The sequence below is a fragment of the Sceloporus occidentalis genome, unplaced genomic scaffold (assembly GCF_023333645.1).
Source record: "Sceloporus occidentalis isolate IW3139 unplaced genomic scaffold, rSceOcc1.0.p SCAF_82, whole genome shotgun sequence".
Taxonomy (NCBI): domain Eukaryota; kingdom Metazoa; phylum Chordata; class Lepidosauria; order Squamata; family Phrynosomatidae; genus Sceloporus; species Sceloporus occidentalis.
In genome coordinates this window covers 3,065,776-3,081,022 of record NW_028317062.1, presented here as the reverse complement: position 1 = coordinate 3,081,022, position 15,247 = coordinate 3,065,776, and positions in this window count along the sequence as shown.

Genomic DNA, 15,247 nt, shown 5'->3' with positions numbered 1-15,247 from the left:
AAAAATGGCACCTAATGGAATACCAGAAAGGATGATGTTACGGAAGCCTCCGTGCCATGGGCTCCTGGAGGGGACTGAGTGCCACCCTCCTTCCTACAGACTATGGGCCCTGGTAAGGAGTGCCACGTAATCATAAGACACTCTAAAGACTGTGGAGCTCGGAAACAGATTTGGGGTTCCTGCATTTTGGGACTGTGATGGTTCCTAGAGTCACCCTACCCCTCAGTTAATGTTATCCAGTGACATGAAGCCCTTTTGTGTGTTATTAATAAAAAATGTATTTAATTATTGCCTTATTTCCTAACCATTTACACACAGCACACTAAGGTCTGGGAGATAATCTACTCAAGACAATGTGTATTCCTTATTTTAGTGGTGTCTGTATCCTTTTGTATTGTTAATCCCTTTACTGCCCCTGTTGTCTCTGGGAGGCAGATTAAGGGGACAGTTTGTATCTCAGTATCTTGTTTTATGTTTATGTGTGTTTTGCTGGATATATCCAGCCATCTGTGTCTAAAAGAAATCAGTTCTCCTCTCGTTGTATCTAAAGACTAGTCTTGCGTGGTTATTTGGGTACTGGATAGCAATATCCCTTTACTTTGCTTGGGGATATTGCCCACGGATTGCGGGGAATTATTGTCCTGAAGGGAGAAGTCGCTCTTGGCGGAGAGGGACAACCTGAGGTCCCTGGGCGGTCCATCACAGATAAGCTAAACGGTACTAAAAGTGGGAAAAAAATACAAACTGCAACTTTTGCATTAATTAAGACACCGACAACACAAGCAAACATTTATTATTATACTTAGTTAATATAAACAAAGGGCTATAGTTAGAAGGTATTTGAATGTTAAGAATAAAAGCTATATTTCAATAGACAATTAATCTTGGCTGAGGAATGGGGGTTCTCAACATTAAATTGGAACTCCACATAACTGAGATATTCCACAAGCTATATTTTAATTGAGCAGCCTTTTTAATTTTTTTCTATTCTATTCTATTTCTATTTAACTTTTTATTTTGTGAGGTCTTTACCGTGACATTATACAATTGTTAACCAATACAATTTTCGACACAGTACAATCCTTGTGTGACATAGGGGTTAGTGTTATATCTCAGTAATAAAGAATTTCTAAAAGAAGCTCATTTGGTGCCAGATGGTGAGTCCAGGCCTGTTTCTGTGTATCCAATGACACAGCTGTAAAATTTATCCTTGCATTTAAGCCAATTAAAATAAAAATGTATTCAGAAATATGGGATGCAGGATTACTTAACGTTTACTAATTTAAAAAGTGGATTTTTTCATAGCATATAAACATTTGAAATAAAAGGTTTTCAATCAGAATAATTTTGATGCTTCCAATTAAATGTCTTTTGTGTGAACTGGTGCCCAAAACGGTGCTGTACAAAAAAAACAAAAACAAAAAAAAACAAAAACAAAGCTACTTTAACGTTGTATACCTTTTACTATTATAAACCAAAAAATAGTACTTTGAATCCAAATAACTCATCGTTTCAACATAGCAAACCACTGGATTAAATGTGGATCATCAGATCAGTTAACACAGTGGTAAGACCACTTGTCAAACTACACACTGGTAGCCTTATTTTTAGTTATAACCACAATTGCACAGGTAATTCTAGAATGTTTTCATATTCTTTGTTCTACTTTGCTTCCCCCTTGAGGAAATTTGGCTTATTACAGCTTAATGTCATTGGACTTTATTGTCTTATCAATAAACCTTTCCTATGGATAATGCTGGAAATCAATACAATTTAATCACCCCTCTCAAAACATGATTGTAAGTAAAATTTAGTTTTTCCAATTATTCATTGATTTGCCAGTTTTCGGTCAATAAAAATGAAACACTTCATTATAAGGTTTTTACTAAACCATCATGACAAAAACATAAAGACAGACCTGCCATTAACACAAACAATCATAAAAGATCATAAAGATTGAATTATCATAAACACAATGTCCCAAACATTATTTTCATTATTAACCCCTTAAGGACCAGGCTGTGTTTTACCTTTTGTACCATTGGGACCGAGGCTGTTTCAACACTTTTGCGGTGTTCGTGTTTAGATGTAATTTTCTCCTCACTCATTTAGTGAACCCACACAAATTATATGTTGTTTTTTCAGGACAAGAAGGGCTTTCTTCAGATACCATTGTTTTGATCATATTATCTAATTTCCCATAAAAAAATAATAAAATATGATGAAAAATTAAAAAAAAAACAAAAAAAACAACAACACATTTTCTGACTTTTACCCCAAAAATCTTTTACTCATCCAAAAAAGCTAATGAAAAAACCTACTAAATATATTCTACTATTTGTCTTGAGTTTTTGCTTTTTTCTGCACGTTATGGAGCATTAAGTACAGGTAGCGTTTTGCTATTTCAAAACCATTTTTTCCAAATCTGGTAATTCTTCCCCCATGTGCCATTTCGGGTATCGTTGAAGCCGGCCAATGCAATTTACCCCATCAAATCATATATTTTTGAAAACTAGACACCCCAAGGTATTTCAAATACTAGAATTTTAACTCTTTCCATGCACTAATTCAACCACCAGTCTTTGTCAAACTTTGTGGTAGTAATTTATTTTGTGTTTTTTTTATCGCTAAAATTGCTCTTCAGGTATGGATTTACAGCTCCTGGTATACAACACTTTCAAACAACACCCCAATATGTGTTCAGCAACATCTCCCGAGTACAGTCATACCCCCCATGCATGGGTGTGTCGGGTTGTTTGGGAGGTAAAACGCCAAATTTAGGAAGTGCACATTTTTTTAACTTGGAACTTTTACATCTGGTCATTCTGCCCCCATGTCCTAATAGGACCATCTTTGAAGCCGGCTAATTCAATTTACCCCATCATACCATATATTTTTGAAAACTAGACACCCCAAGGTATTTCAAATGCTAGTATTTTAACCTTTTCCATGCATGAGATTCTACCACCAGCCTTTGCCACACTTTGTGGTAGTAATTTTTTTTTTTAAACACAAGTTGTACTTTGGGTATAAATTTATAGCTCCAGGTATACGTCACTATCAAACAACACCCTAATATGTGTTCAACAACATCTCTCGAGTACAGTGATACCACCCATGCATGGGTTTGACTGCTGTTTGGGGTTAAAAGGCCACATTTGGGAAGTGCGCTTTTTCCCCCCCTATTTTGGTCAGTCTGTGCCTATGCCCTATCTTTGAGCCCAGCCACTACAATTTACCCCATCAAACCATATATTTTTGAAAACTAGACACCCCAAGGTACTTAAAATGGTAGTATTTAACCCTTTCCATGCATCAGATTCTACCACCAGCCTTTGCCACACTTTGTGGTAGTATTTTTTTTTATTATTTTTTTTTTTACACAAATTGTAATTTAGGTATAAATTTATAGCTCTAGGTATACATCACTATCAAACAACACCCTAATATGTGTTCAGGAACATCTCCCGAGTGCAGTCATACCCCACATGTATGGGTTTGTCTGGTGTTTGGGGTTAAAATGCCACATTTTGGAAGTGCACTCCCCCCCCCCCCATTTCGGTCAGTCTGTGCCTATGCCCTATCTTTGAGCCCGGCCACTCCAATTTACCCCATCAAACCATTATTTTTTTTAGACACCCCTTGGGTATTTGAAATGATTTTATTTAAATTCTTCCATGTCAGGATTTTTGGGAAGATACAGCGCTAATTTTAGCATTTGCTCATAATAATAAACTTTATTTATTTATTTTTTTATTTATTTTATTCTTTTTGGACTTTTTTTTACATTTTGCTGGAACTGGATAGTTCCTCTGATGCATAACAATTTTTAAATGTTACCATGTTTTTTTTAAGCTTTTTTTGTTCATTAATGATTAGAAAGCTGGGCTCCATTGACTTGTATGGTTGAATGCAGTACCTGGCGAAGATCACCGGCAATAGCAGCTGTCCTGGGGTAAGTGTTTGATGTTGCTGGATGCCTCCTGATCGAGGCATTCCAGCGACACCATTGAAGTTTAGGAGGTGATCGTTGATCGCCTCCTAAACGCTTTTAAAACGGGCATCCGCCGCCATACAATGTATGGCGGTTGTTGACGCCCCGGGGAGGGGCCAGACATGGCCCATGATGCCAATCTCGGTGTTGCTGAATGCCTCGACAGCGAGGCATTACAGCAACACCGTTTAAGCATAGAAAGTGATCGTTGATCACTTTCTAAGCTTGTTTAAGTCTCATGACGTGTCAGGCACGTCATAGGTCGTTAAGTGACCGTTTTGCATGACGTGCCTGACCCGGCAATGGACGTTAAGGGGTTAATGGACATCCTTACCAAGCCCGTCTTACATGAAGGGCTGAGCTTACCCTGTATAATGCATAGTTACAATGTGTAATGAGACTTTGGATAGATCTCACTGATTTAATTATACATTATACAGGGGCAGCCAAGCTTTTCCTGCTGTAAAAGGTAACAACAAATTTTGGCAAGTCCAGTCTGATCCTAATATGGCTGCATTGTTTATGCTATCTACCACTCAGGTGCCTCCGAGATGATGTACAGAGAGGGCTTTAAATTGCAAGAGAGACTCAATAGGTTAAAAGGCAGTGCAGTCCCACCGATTCAGCTCCATGGTAAGCAATACAGCCCTGTAAGGACAAATTGCAGAGAAACTGCGATTGGATGACTCAGGACAAGGTGCTGCAGCAACTAAAGGAAATTAACGTAAACAAAGCTCCAGGGCCCAACAGTATTCACCCTCAAGTACTTAAGGAGCTAAGTGTGGAAATAAGTGAACCTCTGTTTTTAATTGTGACAGGACGCCCTGTACCCCGACTGAGTACTCCCGCCAAAGTTTGCTTCCTCCTGCCAGGGCACCAGCAATTAACCCCTTCAGCACTAGACAGAACCAGAGTTGCAGAGAAGGGGTGACGCTGCTGCACCGGAGCTGTGTTGGCACTGTGATTAGCCAAAGCTTAGCTACACGGTGTTACTATTGTCCTAAAAAGGACAATAAAGTATCATAGCAGCCCACCCCAATCATCAGACAGCACTCATGTTGAGGTGGAAACAGGCCTCAGTTTATTTGGAAACACACCGGTATTTAAACAGTACAAGGGGTAAATCTACATACAATAGACACAGCAAAAACCACACAAAGTTCTCCATCAGTTCCTCTGCAAACGGCTCAGTATTTACACTCAGCCCACCTCAGCCGAGTAGTGGTTCGCTATTGTAGTGACTTCTAGCTGAAACCTGCTGGATATCAGATCCAGGTGCAAATACTGGCCATAGAGCTCTCTGTCCCGTGTCCTGACCCAATGGAAAGTAAAACCACACATACCCCCCTCCCAAAATGCAGGCGCCTCAAATCTGTTTCTGAGCTACACAGTCCTTAGAGTCACTGGTACTTGGGGAACAAGGAACTCAATGGGAATAACAGTGTTTTATGAAACATAGGCCATGTCACACCAACTTAATTGCATTCTACAAAGAAGTAGAACTGTAGATCAAGGTGTTGCAGTAGATGTAATCTACTTGGATTTTGCCAAGGCGTTTCACATGGTTCCACACAATAGGTTAGTATTCAAACTGAAAGAAATTGGTCTAGATGAATATTCTTGTTCTTGGGTAGAGCATTGGGTTATAAATGGTAATTTTTCGAGCTGGATGAAAGTGGTAAGTATTGTCCCTCAGGGTTCTGTTCTGGGACCACTTTTTTCAACATATTTATAGATGATCTTGAAAAAGGCGTTGAATGTCATGTTTCCGTGTTTGCAGATGACACAAAACTGTAAAGTAATACAATGTGCACGAGGGATTTAGATAGAGTGGGGGACTGGACACACAAATGGCAGATAAAATGAAATGTAGATAAATGCAAAGTTACGCACTTTGGGATAAGGAATGCACAGGCAACTTACACCCTAAACGGTAGTGAATTAGGGTTGAATGAGAAGGATTTGGGAATTGCTATAGCCAACAATGTGCAATGTCAGTCAGCAGTTGCAAAGGCCAGTAAAGTATTGTCATGTATAAAAAGGGGCATCAATTTGCGGGATAAAAATATAATTTTGCCTCTTTATAAATCAATGGTAAGACCACACCTTGAATATACTGTGAAATTTTGGGCACCTATTCTAAAGAAGGATATTACAGCATTTGCAGAGGCGGGCTACAAAATTAATAAAAGGAATGGAACACTTTAGTTATGAAGAAAGGTTACAAAATATAACCCCTTCAGTCCCCTATAGACTTACCAGTACATCCAAAAAACGCTTTCCAAGAATCCCCTATGGACATACCGGTACGTCCTGCCTTTCTTACTGCACGGGAGATAAGCCTGGACACCCCCCCCCCCCCCGGAAAGCTGTTACATTTTTTAAATACCCGATCGCGATATCGGGCATTCCCTTCCGAGTTGCGTCACTGCTAACGTCACCCGGAGGTTCATTGGAGGACAGGATATCCCCTGCAGGATGCTGACTCCGACGAGGCACAGACGCTGCAATCTATATGCAAGTCTGTGGGGACTTGCATAGAGATCACAGTGTGATCGGTGCAGGGGGATCGTGGAAAAACTAAACAGGGAAACAAAAAAAACGGTTAGTCATTTAAAAAAAAAAAAATCATAGAAAAAAATACAATAAATAATTTTAAAAAACAATAAAGTGAGCTAAGGTACGTCACTGTGACATCACTGGCATTAATAACATGTTCAAGAGGCCCCTAAGAGGACCTCTAACCATTCTTTAAAAAATATATATAATTTTTTTTTTTTTTTAATATATAAAAATAATAAAAAAAAACCTTACATCCCATTGCCCCCGTTCACAACCCCCAAACCCATTAAGCCATAAGCATAAAAATTCTACAAAAATGTACACTTTATAATATGTTCCCTATAAGCACTGGGAAAGTATGGAAAATCTATCTATATATTAGGTATTTCTGAAATCAGGACACCTGAATTCATAAACTTGGAGGGGATTTTCCATCACTTTACCTAATTTTGTGAGGATTCAGAGGGAAAAATTTAAATAAAGAAAAATTACGTGTTTTTTTTTTTCTAATTGTCACTAAAAGTTTTTACTAAATTTCTCATTCTAAATTTTCAGCTAATCATCCAACTATGGTATCAAAAGAAAGCTCTGTCTCTCCTTGAAAAAAACAATATATAGTCTACATGGGTACACTATTCACAGGAAAAGAGAATCGCTGAACCGATATCGCACAAAAATGGCAAAATTGCTCCGGGACATGAGGTACCAAAAACCACTGGGATTGAAGGGGTTAAATCTGTTTAGTTTAGAAAAATGGCACAAATCATTGTCTGGAAATCTATTCATAAACAGGACTATGCTTAGGACACGTGGTTACACATTTAGACTGGAAGAAAGGAGATTTAGTCTAAGGCAAAGGAAAGGGTTTTTAAAGCAAGAACAATAAGGATGTGGAATTCGCTGCCTACAGTTGTAGTTTTTCAGAATCTGTCAAACAGCAACTGGATGAATACTTGCAAAAACATAAAATTCTGGGATATAATTTTGAAATTATGGGGAAATAGCTTCTTGATCCAAGGAGATATCTGACTGCCATTCTGGGGTCAAGAAGGATTTCCCCCCTAGTTTGTTGCAAAATTGGAAAGAGCTACAAACTGGATTTTTTTTTTTGCCTTCCTTTGGATCAACAGCAACAGTAATTAACAGATGTGGAAAAGGCTGAACTTAATGGACGCATGTCTTTTTTCAACCTATGTAACTATATATGTAATTATTCATCACTCCACAAAACACATTTCCACTACTCCATAGGCCAGTGATGATGTGCTTTAACCCCTTAATGACAATTGACGGTCCGGGCAAAATGTAAAAAAGGCAAAAAAAAATAATATATATATAAAATATATTTTTGTGAGCAAGTCCTAAATTAGCACATTAGCTTAAATCAATTCTCGCATGGAAAGAGTTAAAATACTGACATATTAAATGCCCATGGGGTGTCTTTAAAAAATGTATGATCTGATGGGGTAAATTGAATTGGCCGGGTTCAACAATGTCCCAATTAACACGGGGGGAAAGGATGGCCACACATCTAATTTCCAATTAGAAAAATGCATACGTCCCAAATGTGGCCTTTTAGTTCCCCGAAAAAATTACAAACCCATGCATGTGGGGTATCACTGTAGTCAGGAGATGTTGCTGAACACATATTGGGGTGTGTGACAGTGACATATACCAGGACCTGTAAATTCATATATAAATTATGTAGGTGTGTGGGGGGAAAAAATACACACAAAAAAATACTACTGCAACTTTGAAAAAATGCTGGTGGTAAAATGTGTGCATGCAAAGAGTTAAAATACCAGCATTTAAAATACCCTGGGGTGTCTAGTTTTCAAAAATATATGGTTTTATCGGGCACACTGAAATGGCCCGGCTCAAAAATGTACCAAATAGGGCATGGGCAGTCGATCGCCAAATGCCAAAGTTCAACGTTGAAAAATTCACGTACCCCAAATGTGGCCCTTTTTACCCCCAAACAGCCAGGCAAAATCATTCATGTGAGGTATCGCTGTACTCGATGTTGCTGAACACATATTGGGGTGTTTTATGATAGTGACATATACCAGAACCTGTTTATTCATACCTGAAGTAAAATGTGTGTGAAAAAACAAATGCAAAAAAATGACTACCACAAAGTTTGACAAAGACTGGTGGTAGATATGGTACATGGAAAGAGTTAAAATACTAGCATTTGAAATACCCTGGGGTGTATAGTTTTCAAAAATATATGATTTGATGGGGTAAGTTGCATTGGTCGGCTTCAAAGATACCCGAAATGGCACATGGGGGGGGAAGTACGCTACCTGTACTTATTGCCCCATAACGTGTAGAAAAAAGCAAAAAAAACATAAAACCATTGGGTATTTCTAAACTCAGGACAAATAGTAGAATCTATTTAGCAGGTTTTTTCATTACCTTTTATAGATGAGTAAAAGATTTTTCAACTAAAAGTTAGAAAAAGTCATTTTTTTTTTCAAAATTTTTCTCCATATTTTTTTTTTTTAAATAGTAAATAATATGATACAATCAAAACAATGTCATCTACAGAAAGCCCTTCTTGTCCTGAAAAAAACCAATATATAAAACTTGTGTGGGTTCAGTAAACGGGAAAGAAGAAAATTACAGCTAAATACGAGCAGCGCAGAAATGTTAAAACGGCCATTGTCACGAAGGGTACAAAAAGTAAAACCAGCCTTTGTCATGAAGGGGTTAAACCACTCCAGCTGACTCTTGGCATTGTTTAGAGATCTTTGATTTGTGTGTAGCTGCTCTGCCATGAAAAACCATGTCATGAAGCTCCTAACGTACAGTACTTGTACTGATGTTTCTTCTAGAGGCACTTTAAAACTCTGTAGGGAGTGATGCTACAGCTGACCAGCAATTTGCAACTGCTTCAGCACTCGGCAGCCCCGCTCTGCATGTCTACCGCTTTATGACTGAGCTCTTGTTACTCCTAGATGCTTCCACTTGACAATAATAGCACTTACCATTGATTTGTAGCACAGGTGGCATCCTATGACAGTGGCATGTTTAAAGTTACTTAGCTCTTTTGTATGGCCAATTCTTCTGCTAATATTTGTCTATGGAGATGACATGCTTATGTGCTTGATTTTATATGTCTGTTAGCAAGGGGTATGGCTTAAACACCTAAACTCAATAATTAGGAGGGGTGTCCACATTTTTTTTTTTTTTTTAGTTCCCGTGTAAATCATCTATTGCACTTTAGTAAGAGTTTCCTAAAATGACTTTGGCTTTTCTTAGCAACTCCAGTTTTACTGCAATTGACACTGACTGGTTTCACTTTGATTATGAGATTTGTTTGTTCCTCCTTTGCAGATGGTGGAGTGCGAGGGTCTCGTATGCCATATAAACCCTGAGACTCAATCTCTGGGTAACACGGATTATCATAGATAAGTGTTTTAACAAATGCAAAATAACACCAATGTTCAGTGTTAGAGTATGATAGCTATGTTACAGCTTCACGTTATGTTTTTGAAGGAGAAAGGTTAACACAATATTGCAGAGAAGTTCAGCAACATGATTCAACCAAATGTGTATTAGCCCAAAAAAAACAACCCAAAAAAACATAACACCATGATGATCCATGTCATCATTCTTTACCAGGCCCTTGTGCTTCTACTTGACAGGGTATGCCATTTGCTCTAGGAGTGATATGTTCAAGAGAATCCACAACTCCAGACATACCTTTTAGCATTCAGGTGCAGATGGTATCCTCTCTAGATCAAAAAAGTGTCACTCAGTGGCGTACTTAGGGGGACTGCTCCAGGTGTCACTCTTTAAGAGGGAACCACAATTGCCCCTTTGGCCAGTCCAAAATTGTTTATAAAGGGCCGGTATGACCCCAACTGATCTAGCCAGACTGGTGGGGTCACATAACACAAGGTAAGTGAGCAAGAGGGTAAGGGAGAGAGTAGTGAGTGTATAAGTATTTGTATGTGTGCGTTTGTGTCAGCAACTGAAAATAATGCAAGACTTTGAAACAGCAATGTATGTCTTCTAATATTTGCCCTACAATTGCTACAAATATATAGAAATTCTTACATCTAGGTGGTCACCAGAAGCATCACCATATTGCCCTGGGTTCAACTCAGGGCAAAGTGATGGCGCTTTCTGTGATATCCTGTCCCCCGGTTGGAGGATCAAAACACACCAAAATATATGTATAAGTACATTATCCTCTCAATACATACATATCCGTTTTTTTAAAAAAAACAATATAAATCATACAAAAATTCTAAAAAGTTAAATAAATCAAAATCAATATTAAAACCATCTTGAGTTAGTGTCTTAAATTCAAGTGTCCGTTTAATTTTTTTATTTTTTACATATAGTACAAATTAAATTACCACCCCTCCGGTGTGTCTATCTTATAAATGCCTATAAAGTGTAAACCTGTGGGGTTTTGCTTATTAAGTATTGTAAAATGTGTTGAAAGACTGTTGCATCACACCTCACCTAATCTTCCCTATATTTTCACTAATTCTAGTTAACTTACCAGTCGTACGGCCTACATACCGAATGCCACAAGGGCAAGTGAGAAGATATATTCAATTTTTTGATTGGCATGTTATTAAACTTTTGATTGTATTTTTTGTTATGTTTGATTAAAAGTCTGTTATTCTCTTTATACTACATTTATTAATTATTCTGCTGTTTGGCACCTACCACAATAAACAAGTATTTGTGACAATGGCTGGTTTAATTTTTTGTACCCTTTGTGACAATGGCGGTCTTAACATTTCTGCGGTGCTCGTGTTTAGCTGTAGTTTTCTTCTTTCCCATTTACTGAACTCACACAAGTTATATATATTTTTCAGGACAAGAAGGGCTTTCTTTAGATGTCAGTCAGTTTTTTGATCATATTTGTATCATATAAACAAAATGTATATGGTGAAAAATTAAGAAAAAAAAAAAAAAAAAAAAAAAAAAAAAAAAGGACTTTCTGACTTTTACTTGAGAAATCTTTTACTCATCCATAAAAACTAATAAAAAAACCTGCTAAGTAGATTCTACCATCTGTCCTGAGTTTAGAAATATCCATTTCTAATAAACATTTTTTTTTTCTGCACATTATGGGGCAATAAGTAAAAGTAGGGTTTTGCTATTTTTAAAACCATTTTTTCCAAATCTGGTAATTCTGCCCCATGCGCTATTTCGGGCATCTTTGATGCCGGCCAATGCAATTTACCCCATCAAACCGTATATTTTTGAAGACTAGACATCCCAGGGTATTTCAACTCATTCCAAGCACTAATACTACTACCAGTCTTTGACAAACTTTGTGGTAGTCATCTTTTTTCATACACATTTTACTACAGGTATTTATTTACATTACAGTGATATCCCACATGCATAGGTTTGTCGGATTGTTTGGGGGCTAAAAGGCCACATTTGGGACGTGTGCATTTTTCAAACTGAAAATTTAACATGTGCTCATCCTTCCCCCTGTGTTATTGGCACATTGTTGAACCTGGCCAATTTGATTTACCCCATCAAATTATAAATTGTTTAAAAGCAGAAACCCCATGGGCATTTAACATGCCAGTATTTTAACTTCCATGCGAGAATTGTTTGAAGATATAGCGCTAATTTTAGGACTTGCTCATAAATTATTTTAAACATTTTTTGGAATTAGAAGGGTCCCCTGATGGTGCCGTCAGTGTAAAATTATTTACATGTTACCATTTTTTTTTTTTTTAAACTATTTTGTTTATTTGTATTTATTTATTTTACTAATCAAATTGTGATTAGAAAGCTGGGCTCCATTGACTTGCATGGTAGCACAGGTAGGAACTCCATTATTTAACTAATCCTATTAATATGATTGCTGCCAGGGGAATTGAAGGTTGGGTCATATACATGTATCGGTTTATCTCAGTTAACGCAGTTCTGTGGATATATGAGGCTATGTTTTATAACAATAAAATGTTAATTCTTGCTGTACTCAATTCAAGGTAGTTGTGTCTACTTATTGGGTACACATAGCAGGGTTTCAAGGTGCACATGCTGACTGGTGCTGGAAGTGATTTTGGGGACAACAGGAGGCTACATGTGGGGGATCTCTGGGAGTTACTACAGCTCTCTTGGTGAACCCGTTGCATTCACGCTTAAGCCTGAGAAAGTACGAACCCTGGTACAAAAGTGCAGCAATTTACTTAATGCAGAAAGCAACTGGTGATTCTTATGTTTTCTACTGTTCTGAATGCCCCTCCCAGCGTGGGCTCTGGAGTGTAGTTTCAAATAACACAATAAAAAGGTAAAACAAAAAAAAACAAAAAGTTTTCCATCTATTTACTTTAAATGACCCCGCTTTTGTTCCTATGTCTGAGGCTAAGTAAAAAACTTAAGAGCCTTAAATTGGTTTTGCAATCCTACATTTTTGTTTGTAGCGTTCGTAATAAAAAAACAAGCAAACAAAAAAAACACATTTAAGATTTTGCTATTATTTGATATACATTTGTGTACTAAAAATATACAAAAATATTACTAAAGCATCCGATATTTTGATATGTCAAATAAGAATTAGCGCTTCCAACACATAAATTGGCCTAATGACAATCTTCTTTTGGACCAATATACCTGTAACCATTTTCCAACAATATCATGTAGTTATGCATTCACATGATTGCAGAACACAAGCGATTTTGCAAAATACAAGTTTATTTTATGCAGCTGCACACTCCCCAACATTGTAGGTGTCTCATTTGGGGCAGCTGTGTTGGGGGATATGGACTCAGGGACTCAAAGCACGGCCACCTACTCACCTGAAGAGCAATGTCTGGCTTCATCATAGAACACCATTGATTTTACAATCCAGGGCTGGTCAGGAAAGACGAGAGGATCTCCTCACCTGGCCCATGTCACAAACTTCTTGCAAAAGTAGGACAGTGTCTAAAAACCATTACTGTCTTGCAAAATAATTGTGGAAGGTATCAATCTAAATGGAAAAAATCCAAGGCAAGATTACTTTATGGTGGCAAAAAATGCATACTTTTTGTCATCACATTCTTAGACATTGGTGGGAATTGACTTTAGGAAATGTCAATAGGCCCCTAGAAAACAGGTGCCTTCTTCCTTAACAAAAATAGTTTTATAGGGTTAATTGATAGGAAATATAGGGCTGTTATACTGCCCCAGGGTAAAGCGAGTTTTGCCATCTCAGTTTCAAAACTAAAATATATAGGTTCCAATTTTGAGCTGTAACAACCCACAAACATGACATGTCTACGAATGAAAGGTACTGCTGCAAATATCCATAAGAAATCAGCAAACAGACCTGGAATTTTCTGTATATTTGCTTGAAATACCTTAATTTTGGTTCACTTCAAGAATAGCACCCCTATTTATTATTATTGCACACTGCAGGCCATTATTTGATAGGGGCCACCCAGCAACATAAAAAAAGAATTTGCTGAATTATATTTTACGAACCGCACATACTGCAAGACAACCAATCTGGCAACCCGGCTGCTAGCGCTACAAATTAGGTAAAGGGTAATTCAGCAATAAATAAGTATTTTACAATCATAAATTGTTCTTATTGCCAGTAAAGCTTAGACGCGAGGCTCGTAACGATATACGTACGCATTATTAATTAGGACACTAATTAGAGTACCAACACCACGCATTACATACAAAAAAAACAAAAAAAAGCGGCTAAAACATAACACAATGAGCTTTGAGATGTAACCCAATGACCGTTCCGTTCACGTACTACTAAACAACTACACTAGACCGCAGCACAAACTACAAAGGCATCGGACCACAAACCCCAATTAATTGTACACAACTCATGCATGTCACTCAAACAAAGGGCTGCGCACGTAACATCACAGATACGGAAATCAGCACTTCCGCATCCGGTTTTGAAGCCGACGTGGGCGGGACGTGATGCTGTTAATGTCCCCGACACTCTCTGATACAGTTTATGTGGGGGTGCTTCCGGTGAGCTCGCGCTGTCAGCTGGGTGACAGGTTCTGTGGGGGCTTCCGGTCCGCTCGTTCTCTCAGCTGGGTGACAGCTTCTGTGGGGGCTTCCGGTGAGCTCGCACTGTCAGGTGAGTAAAAGCTATTAAAGGTCTTTCGAAGTGGCGGGAGACGCGCGAGTTACTGCTCAATGCAGTCGCCTATGTAATTTGTATTATTAGTAATAACAACCAACAATGATGTTATTATAGTATATACTGCAGCTGTTTAGCTAGCTGGAGCATGTTTTAAGTAATAAGTGAAGAAGCTGCAGTCACATAAACAATGATGTAATGGCTATGTGCATTTTGCTTACTGAAGATATCCCCTCTTCCTTCCAGCTGTACAGTTCAAGCGACCTTTACATAGCTTCTATTGTCATTTTTTTTCACATTAAAAATTATCTTTATTTAGCTCCACTGATATATGCACCAGTTCTTATGGTGCATACATTCAAAAGGTATGACAAAACAAGTACTACCAGACTAAGACGAACCAATACATAAGGCTTACAATGTTAAACCCTTAAGGTATGGGGACCAGACTTCCCAGTTTGGCCTGTCCTGATGTGTGTGTTTGTGTGTGTGTGTTTGGGTGGGAGTGTGTGTGTGTTTGGGTGTTGGTGTGTTTGTATTTGGGTGTCGGTGTGGCAGAGCCTGTCCTGGCGTGTGTGTGTTTGGGTGTCGGTGTGGCAGAGCCTGTC